Below are 11,086 nucleotides of genomic sequence, written 5' to 3'. Positions count from 1 at the left end.
TTATTCAAAAATCTTAGTCTATTGTTTACAACACACCAATTTAGAATACCACCTACTTTACGACGTATGCATATATGGGCGAAGTTTTTCTTGACAAGTAATACTTACGTCGTCAGTTGATTTTCGAATTTTTTCAAACTTTGAAATTCAAAATCATTGTTCCGGGTCATAATTTACTAATGATAATTGATTTTGAGCCAACTCAGTACCAAAGGATAGTTCAAGCTGTCTGCTGCGTTTGATATAAGTACATTGCTGATCGAAGATGAAAGCCATTTGGGTGACGTACAAATAAATTTGTAGGAAAACAAAAAGTCGGTAAAGTAGAAGTTGAAAAGTGTGCTGTCTTCCTGAATTTTACAGACTATCTTTGGTTGATCATGTACTGAATTAGTAAGTAGCATTCAGGCTTGTTAAAACGACGATGTTTGTCCAAAGAAATGTTGACGGTGCTTTCTTTTTCATAAGTATCACATAGGTGTGAGTTTACTGTTGTTCTCCATAAGACATAATAAACCCAAAGATATTCCCTATGAACAATAATCTGGACCGTATAGTCATCTCTCAATAAGCTCATACCATCAGCATCTCTTTAGTCTTACTATAAGTTTAAGGTTTAACTGTGCAAAAATCATTATTATTAAATAAACACTGTGCAACCCATCACAGTTGGTCGTCAAATTGCTCCAGCTTCAATAGGCAGAGAAACGAATTTAGTTATATATCCTTCTTATCTTCTTCATCAGACGTAGGAGATGTAATGCTGCTAATATCTCGTGCTGGTGGATGCATCAGTACGTGATCAATAAGACCCATATCTTTAGCCTCGTCAGGGCTCATGTAACTGTCTTTTTGCGTATGCTCGTGGAGACTTTCGTAGGATTGCATTGTGTGTTTCACATAGATACTAGTTAGTTCTTCTTAAATGAGAATAAATGGTGGAAAAAAACAACATAAATTGGGGAAAACGTAATAAATTATGTTATATGAGAATAAATGGTGAAAAAAACAGAATAAATTGGTATACCTGATGTACCGCCAGCTTACTACTTGATATTTTTGCTGAGAAATTTTGAAAATTGTAATTTTTTTCCGTATAATGACTTTTCAGTATAGAGCGTTATACGGGAAAAAGTGAAACAATCCGACCCATTTTCAACAGCGTTCGTCCTTGGGTTAAAACATCTTACTGGATCAAATGTCATTGAAATATCGCAAAAATTGCGATCTGTAGCTTGAACATAAATTTACATGAATAGACATACGACAGACAGGCGGACAGACAGACTTAGATCAATTCAGATTACGATCGGTGTAACAAGAGGTGGGTCTATCTTAAGTCTTTCTGAGTGTTACATACGCCTGCACTAACTTACCGTACCCTGTACAAGTGATGTAGGGTATAAAAACAATTTACTTACACATTTTCAGGTAACGTAGGTGGATTGGGAGCATCTCACGGATCTCTCTTCCGTTTCACAGCAATCTTTCTCCGTGAATTTCGATCATCTTGGTGCGTCTGATTGGTCTGCTGCCTAAAGTTTATATATAAGATCAACATTACTTGATTATTAATTTTATCTACAATATTAAACCTACTTTTTGTTTGCTAAAAAAATGGATGATATTTGTTGACGATGAGACCAACATATTCAATGCAGTCTTGAGCTTTTGCAAGTGTTCATTCTTTACGTTTTACAACTGATGGCGTCAATATATGACGGTGCATAGAAAAGATTGATGGTACAGTATTGTTTATAGCTGTGGTTTCACGTACGTTTAAAGAATTTAAAATTTTTGCGTTTTGGTTCAGTTGAAAACCACTTAGTCTGGAATTCAAGATGTTTGCAGTTATTTTCTCCTATAAATGCAATCTAATCAACCCATACTAACTTAGAATAACCAACTAACGCGAAACGTGCGAAAATGTAGCCAGCCTAAAACGTAAGCTAACTTTCAGGTACGTGATTATTCCCTTGATTACGAACTTTCACAAAGTAGCGTAAAAAGTCCCATCCAGAAAAATGCAATTAGGTTTTATTGTGTTTCATACTAATAGGCAGCAAGCACAATAAACCTTCGCTTATACTCCTACGATAGGGGAAACGTTTACAAATTTTTCATAAAACGTGCGATAAATTGCTTTATAATGATTTTATAACTGTTTATATGTATTCTTTACATATTTATATAAATGGATTTGTAAAATTCATAAAACTTATAAAATGAATGTCTCCCACAGACGTGGGAATATAAGTAAAGCTTCATTATCTCAGCCCGCAAGATAATAACTTTGCAGCTTTGCATGCGCGAATGAAGTTGCAAAAATCTCAATTTGAATTAGGGAAAAATTAAGTCATTTCGGATTCTATGTTTAGTTATATTATGGAACATTTATAGTCTAAATGAGCTGTGCGAAATATTTAAAATAAAGAAGGAATTGAAATTTTCTAAATTTGTCAAATAAAGCAAAAATTTATTTTTGACCAAATTAATTAAGCCCATTAAAAGACTTAATGTCAACTAAACCGAACTTTTCCTTAACCTTAATAAATCCTTCGATTCACACGCCTTTACACTAAGGACGGAATGACACTAATTATTTTATAGCATGGACGTAAGTTGCCAAAGTTTGGCATGCAAATTATTAATTATGGCTCCCGCAGACCAACCTTAGTGAATAAAGTTTTCTTATTTATCTACACTTGATCGAAAATTCGTTCCTTATGGAGGCTGGGTCTAATCTTAAAACTACTGGTAGGGAGAAATGGATAAACGGCTACGTGTGGTGTTATTAATCTCTTTACCGCGTCATTGTTTAGATGCAGGTACATTGATAAGAAAGACGCTCTAGAATATAACACTGTACTCAACGTTTTGTCAACGTATAAAACAGTTTAATTAACCTAAAATTTTGAATAATAATTGCCACTCCAATACACTCTTCCTTTAACTTCCAATATACTTCATTTTTAGCATAATAATCATAATTCATACAAGTCTGGCTAATAGCGGATAGTAGAAGCTATTTTAATCATACTTCATACAAGTCTGGTTAATAGTTACTAGAATCTATTAGTGTGGCGTTTGTTTCTGTAAATGTTTGAGGAGTTTTTGACTCTTAAAAAATTCGGCATAAGGGAGTCGAGATCTTTATAATTTTATATATTGGTGTTTAATCAGAAAATGCAGCAAACATATATATGTATACATTTTTTCTCGGACGCGCCCGCAAGGGCTGTCACGAAAAATACGCCCTTATATGGCAGAAAGAAATATTTTAAAGAATTATGATGAAAATTGGTTCATACTAGTACTTTGGATTACATAAGTCTCCGTTGTAGACCCCGTCTCCCATTGAAAAGTAAGTCTTCCTATGGCAACAAAATCTAATTGGTAGCATATCACGGCGACAGTGAGTGAAATCTTTAAAGAGTGAACACAATTCATGTTGTATCAATGTGAACGCTGGTCATATGACTACCGCAGACCAACCCAAGTGGATGTGTTTTCTGAGAGATCGTTTAACGCTCTACAAAAACTCTAATTAAAATAAACTTTTCTCCTCCTTCCTTACTGTTCCTTGCAAAGGAAATTTATCACCGAACCTATTTTTACATTTAATAAAGTCTTTAAAAATATTGTAAGAATTTAAAATTGAAAGCTACCACTTTCCACCATTCTGAATGAATGATTCAGCGTGATCTATGCCTTTATAATTGTGAGACAACGGAAAATGTTCAGATGAATCACCTCTATTCGTTCGAGGTTTAAAGCGTTTCACATTTGCGTAGAAACTGTGATCCTATAGTGGAAAACTTTGCAAAGCGAATTTTGAAAATCTTGATAAATCGTTTTACAAAAATGGCATTGAAAGGGCAAAGAAACATTGGGACGGTTGTACCAGTTTTGAAGAAGACTATGTTGATGAATAAAGTCGAATATTGTAGGAAAAAAAATTCCTTATTTCAAAGCAAACGTCACAGTAAAAATATACGACTGTTAGTCCGGGGAAAGTACCCACGCTATTTTGTGCATGCATATATATGAATATATGCCTATATATTGAGTATATATTTCTATGCTTAACTATAGCAAATGATTATGATTAAGATTTCATACTTGGTTTGGTAATATCTACCAAATCCGCAAGAACAACAAACGTTTTTCATATATTCTAATGATTTTTCCTTTACTTTCCTAATCAAGTAAGTCATGCTTTAAAGCATTATGTGTCTGTGTGATTTATTGCATTTGTTAAAATGTAAACAAATCGGTAAAAGCATATATACTTAACTCCGTGCTAACCGTGGGATCGATCTTAGAATCATGAAGTAGCCGTTATATGCTACTGGAGGTAATGAAAATATTTGGCCATATTTTGCATAAATATTGTCTTGTATTCATTTACGTAATATTTAAACAAACGCAAGCATAAGTAGTACGATTACAGAAAAACAATTAACACATATACGTAAAATACAGAAATTGTATCTTGATTTTGGCAAAAATATCTTTAGTTCAATTAAGTAAAAAGTGAAATTTTGCTTGAATTGGTTTTCGTTTCAGTAATCTTCTATATGCCACTTTGTCTTTTCTTCAAAAATTTTTTGTTTTTTCACGCTTGCAGTTGTACTTATGTGTTTGCTTATCAATTTACTTAAGTATGTATTTAAGCAGCAGTAGTACAAATAACTTCCTCCCGGTTTTTCATAAATTTACAAGTAGTTTGTTTTAAAAGAAAGAAGAAAGGATGGCTGTTTTGTAGAGATTGACGATAGCTCTACAAAACCGTGTTTTAAATTAAAAAAAAAATATTCCAAAAACTTTAAGAAACATCTAAAACATCAAAAGGCGGAACTGACAACATTTAGTTTATAAGATTTAGTGTGTAGTTCTAGTTATTGTTAATCTGAAATTTACATTTAATTTTTTTTATAATTTTGAATTATTATTAATTTGAAATGTAAAATATGTAATATATTTTCGTAAATAAATTGAAATAAAAAAAAACGTTGTTGTTTCAATAATATTTAATTTGACAATTATCTACTTTTATTTTTTTGGCCTATTTTGTATTCCATTTATTTTCAGGTTCGTGAATTATTATTTATTATGTCGTAATATTTTGTATTATCATTATATTACATTACTATTATAATATTATTTATATATATTAAATATATTAAGAGTAATACCATGGTAAAAATTTCGGACAGAGTATTTAGTCAATTTTTTAAAGAATATTCAGACTTGTGAACTAGTAGTGGGCGTAGGCTATGCAGAGTACTGCGCAGAAGGTTAGCCGATCGACTGACGGTGGAAACTGGTGAGTTAGTGACTGAGTAAGATTTTGCAAAAAAAATTTATGCAATTAGGTGTCGTTTGAGAAGAGTGGATAGAGGAGGAGGTGATCGGACAGCAATGGTAGACTACATTTGGTACGAGCGAAAATCGTGGTTGGCGCGGGAGATAATGACAATGACGGGGCACATATGAAGATGTACAGATTGAGGCTGACAGCGAGGAAAAAGTAAATGTGGTCACTGACAACGAGGATGAGGTAGGTTTTTTGGGAGTTGACTTAGAAGAAAAACTGGTGACACCAGCGGGAGAGGGGGTAGCAGTGGAAGAAGAAGCGACAGACGTGCAAGGTATAATAGAGGTGTCAGAAGAACTGACTAGGATGCCACGTGTAGAAGATAGCGTAGATGTACAAAGCCTCGCTAATTTAGCGGACGAAATTTACATCAGTGGACCATCGACATCGCCGCAGGCGAGGCTGATCCGGAAGGTTGGGCGGCTTCAAGTTGGAAACGAAGAGTTAAAACGGCGCCTCGCCAGAAATTAATGCCAGGAAGATAAACCAGCAGCTATAGTGCCGGAAATTGAGACACTCAAAGAAGTTGTGGGGAAATTGACTGCTCACGACAGAATTGTATAAATGTATATATTCTTCATTTGCTTTTATTTGATTTTGCATTTAAAAATAAGTATATGTACTATCGCTTCAGCATAATGCGATACTTCCGTAGACCAAATCGTAAATTGTGGTCACCTTTATATATAAAATCAGTAACCACAAGAGTTTGCTTCTGCAGATATCTACAGATATCAACACACCGGCACAGCAGCGATCCTTATGTGTTTATATGTATTATTTATGTATTATCTATGTATATTATGTATAAACCGCGCTTATATTTATTTATTATTATTGTAAATATTGTTAAAGTTTCAAGTTAAGTTAAAGAATGGTGTAGGCCTACAGGGGAGGCAGCCATTTAAAACAATTAGCAGCGCGCCTATCACAGTATTTCAAAGGTGGTGTGGAAAACCGTGCTAAGCGACCGTAAACAAAATTCCTATACTACACGAAATGTTTTCATGTTTAAGTCTACTTAATTTTGACATGTCTAAGAATGTTTAACAATGTTTAAGAATGTTTAATAATGTTTAAAAGGGATTTGTTATCGGGATACAAAAGCAAACAGAAAATGTTGCGAAAATTTATATAAATATTTATTGTTTAGGCGATAAAGAAGTCGAAGATTGTTGTTGGAGCTTTGACGGAAATTTTCCAAGAAATGCTAGAAAGAAACCACGAGATGAATTATCAATTTTTTAAGCTAAACCCTACAGTGGCTTATGGCTATCACTGTACTCTGCTGCGCCTAAAGCTGATTTTGAAGTCATGTTTAGTTCGTTGTTTTGATTGTACGGCTCATGTCGATGGTCCATCATAATCAACTATATTATTAAATACTGAATCGTATAATGTAATGGCGGGGCTCCCTATATTAGTCTTACTAGACATACTAGACATCATCTGTACGCTTATATTTTTGAAAGTCTGCATTATCTTTTCTTTTTTTTTTTAATAAAAAAGAAAAAGTGGAACGGTAAAAAGGAATGAGAAAGTGATGTTTGCTTTAAGCGATCAGTGTTCTACATATCTGACATCGCAAGTCAATATATAAAAACTAAAACCCATTCTATATTTGCGCCCGTAGCAGTTTTGCAGAGCGTTGATGGTGCAGATAAACAGTTGTAATAAACTTAAGGTGAAATGCCACACTCCAATCAAAAGCTTTGTCATGAGACTCGTTACTTTCATTGCCGGCTGAGTATTTGTCTTTTTCTGACAAAGAAATAAAAATAAAATAAAAAGAAAAGTCCCGTCGGTTGTCTGCTGTCTGTCTGTCCACTGTAAGTCAGTCGGTCGTCGTCTGGCGTCGGCCCTACATAGCCATCATATGCACACCCCTTCGTCCTCCAGCCACAGCGGCGGCAGCTGTAACGCTTAGCCACTCATCACAAAAAGGAAAAAGGAATTAAACAAACTAAAATAACTTACAATACTTGATGCGGTCGGTGTCGAGGCGAGGTCGGTTGCGGTAGTTGCTACACCGGCGGTTCCTGCTCCCAGCAAGGAAGTAGGAAGTTCGTTTTAAGTAGTCAGCGCAATCACAACACAGCTGGGATGTAGGTGCATGGGGGTGCACGCAATTCATAAGCTACTGAAACTGGAACATTACTCTTCTTCCTCTTAACGCATCTTGACTGAAGTAAACACCTGGATGCCCCCTGTTTTTTTTTTTTTGTTTCCTTTTTATTATTTTTTTTTTCTTTCTATCCTTTTTCTTTTATATATAAATGCTTTTCTATTTTTTTTTATTATAAAACATTGTTCTGATGTTTTACTTTACAGCAAAGTTTTACAATCGTAGAATTTAATATGTATATAAATATTTTTTTATTTTTTTTTTGTTTCAAAAGCACGCATACAAAAAGAAATTTTTTTTCCTTTTTTTTTTATGTTATACAGAGTTGATTGGTTATATATTCTTTTACACAATTTAGACACAAATATGTTCCTATGAACTTTTCTTATGCATATACATACGTATACATGTATATATATACATGTCTATAAATATATATATATATATATATATATATTTAGATTTTATACAATTATTTCCACAAAGGATTTAATTTGTAAACTTTTGTCGGCAGAAGAAAAATTTCTTCGTCGCGAGAACACACACAAAAGGCTTCTTTTAATTGTTCCACCTTTCCCTTTTTTTTTCTTGTATTTTTTTGTTACTTTATTTCCAATTAGCTGATGTTTGTCCTTTTGATCACACTTGAAGGATACTTTCAAACAAAATTATTTTTATTTGTCCGTTTTATGAAAAGCTCGAAAATGCGTCTGAACTTCACCAGATGCCAAATAGTTCTCTCTTCCAACTTGAAATTAAAACGCAGACAGACCTCTCGTGCTTACTTAATTTCCCTCTTCTTCTTCCTGTTGCTCTCTCTATAGCGGCTTGCCGCTACTCTCACACAAGAGCAAGCATAGATCCCGCAAAATCATGCGATTTTGCCTATGCTTGCAAAAGCAAAAGGAAAAAAAAGGAGTACCGCAAAATCATACGATTCTGCCTGTACTTGCAAAAGCAAGCAAAGATACCGCAAAATCATACGATTTTTGCCTGTACTTGTAAGCAAGGAAAACAGAAAAGAATAAAATAAACATATACCGCAAGATCATGCGATTTATTAGCGGTACCACAAAATCGCATGATTTTGTCTAACGGCATGCCGCTATTCCGCTGCTTGCGGTTGATACAGACCGACAGACACCCTAACCGAGGCTTGTTCGCGGCCGTTACAACTTCTGTTTGTGTTTCTTAGCGGAACGGACTGAATTTCAATTTTTTTGCTATACTTATTAAAAATATAGGCGTTGTATGCTTTTCTTTCAATTTCCTACATTGCATTTGATTCAATAAATCATGACCAGGCGCAAGAACATGACAGCGCTGAATCAAAATTGTACATAACCCTGAAACATGTTTCTGATGCTTACTTTTACATGTTAAATAACGACAATCCTAGCATATGTTTTGCATTCGATTGTAAATATAACATGAAGATGATGAAGTCAAAAGAGCATAAGAAAATTATGTCCATGTTAATGATTGAGAATATCCATCGCAGGACGGGACGGAGGCCGACCTTTACTATATATATTGTGTTCCTTTCGATGACAGGTAAAAGAAAATGTATCTGTTTACATTTTACTGTTGTATTTGCCATATTGTGCGCATTCTTTACGCGACGTTGGCTGACATAAAAAATCATTAAATCTCTAAATTAAACCGCCTACAGCCATTTTGACTAGAATTCGACCTGCATGGTCGTCAAAGCCTTCTATTTGGCCGTAGAGATCTTTCTGTTTGCCGCCAAGGGCATTGCGCTTTACTTCCAACACTTTATTTGTGTCTGGTGGAATTAATAAAGGCTTAGGTTTGAGGACTTTATCAACACCTAAGCCCATACCTTTGGGTTTTACCTGTTGTATTTCTTCTGAAATCGATTTATTTTCGACGAGTTTAAAAGATTTCAGCCAAACCATACCTCTAAGCATCGCTTTGCTAAATTTCTATATAGGTGCTGATTGCTAGAGAAAGTTAGGCTAAGAGAGTTAGGATTAAGCAAAGAGAAATTAGAGTTAAGAGAAATCAGAAGAAGTTGAGAATAATTAGTTTAAGCCGAAGTTTAGTCATGTCTGTCAGTGCTAGAGTAAGAAAGGGAGGTGAGTTAAAGAGTGGACGTTTTGGTCTAGTTGGTGCGGTTAACATGACGGCGGTGCTAGGTCTTTAGATTAAGAAAGTTGAACTTATTTTTAAAGTAGAAAAAAGGAATTGTAAATGTTAACGAAGAAATACCTGGAATATGTTTTTGAAGAGAAACAATATTTTAAATAAATATAAAGAGTCTGATATAAGTCGGAATGGAAAAATTAAAGCCATGAAGTCGATACAAAGGAAATTTCGTGTGAAAATCTGGGGCCGCTGAGCTACTCCAGCACCATGTTTTGGGCAAACATAGCCCTCACAGTATACACATATATATATATATATATATATATATATATATAATAACAGTAATAATCGACCCCCGCAATTTGTTTTTATAATAACAATACACCAATAATATAATAATATAATAACAATTACAACCCCGCATGAGTTATTATTTGACTTAATAAACTATTGTAAAGACTTGGCAGATTATCTATTATATGCACATATTATATACGTACATACATACAGATATAAAGTATACAACATAAATATGTACAATATAATTTAATATAAGTATGTAATATAAATATATACAATATAGATATATATAAGATGGATGAATATATAAATATATTGGCGGTGCCCTGTGCAGTAGGTTTAGCGGTGTGCTGCTTGCTGCTTGGCGGTATGTTGTTTGACGGTAGGCTGCTTGCTGGTATGTTGTTTGCTGTTCTTCTTCTCCTCCTGCAACGTTATTTTAGGGCGGGTTATCCCGCCTTGTAAGGCGGTAAGGTCCAATTGTTACGAGGCTATTGTTATGAGGCTGATCTCTAAAATCGAGCTACTTAATTCTAAGGTAAGTACAAGGCTACTTAGAGCGGGGCTAAATTCTTTTGCAGGGCTCTCTTCTATTTCTTGGTCATCTAGTACTTCTTCTATTTCTTTAAATGCATTAATTCTACGGATCCTGTCACTAGAAACTACAGCCTAGTTTTAGCGTATTACTTCCATTTTCTTTGCCAGATAAATTGGCTCTACGTTTTCGTGTTGCGCTTCAAAGTTTGTTTAACTCGTCGTAGCTTCTCCTTTGCTGCGGATATTGGCACTTCCAACTCCTCCCCTAGCTGCTCCCAAGCTGTTCTTCTTTGTATCTCTGTTACCGTAACGTTTTCTGAGGCGACCGACAAACACGGTGTGAGATTTGTCTCCTATACGCGGATATACATTATACAATAGATACGCAAATATAATAGTAGATGTAAATGATAATAAGACAATATATACATAATATAACATATAACGTAAATAACATAAATATAACAATAATAAATAATAATAATATATATTTGTTTGGGGAAAAAGAAATCCATTATTTTTTCGGTAGATGGCTGCACTGATAGATTTCTCGTAAAGTATCAATCAAACAATTTCAGATTTATGCTTGTTGGAAAGGTGACATTTCGCAGTAAAAAAAATTCTTTTGCTGTTTT

At 34.3% G+C, this 11,086-nt stretch overlaps 1 long non-coding RNA gene across 1 annotated transcript; it reads right to left on the bottom strand.

The window, feature by feature from the left end:
- Nucleotides 1–321: 321 nt before the first annotated feature.
- On the bottom strand, nucleotides 322–1,816 carry LOC119643573. The gene is made up of 3 exons (XR_005248337.1): nucleotides 1,600–1,816; nucleotides 1,422–1,535; nucleotides 322–917 (listed from the first exon to the last, which is right to left on the bottom strand). It is a non-coding gene; the product is annotated as an uncharacterized LOC119643573 (long non-coding RNA).
- Between the last annotated feature and the right edge of the window lie 9,270 nt (nucleotides 1,817–11,086).

The sequence above is a fragment of the Glossina fuscipes genome, unplaced genomic scaffold, assembly GCF_014805625.2.
Source record: "Glossina fuscipes isolate IAEA_lab_2018 unplaced genomic scaffold, Yale_Gfus_2 61313, whole genome shotgun sequence".
Lineage (NCBI taxonomy): Eukaryota > Metazoa > Arthropoda > Insecta > Diptera > Glossinidae > Glossina > Glossina fuscipes.
The sequence above is the reverse complement of the archived record's forward strand: the minus strand, read 5'-3'. Positions and strand labels throughout refer to the sequence as shown.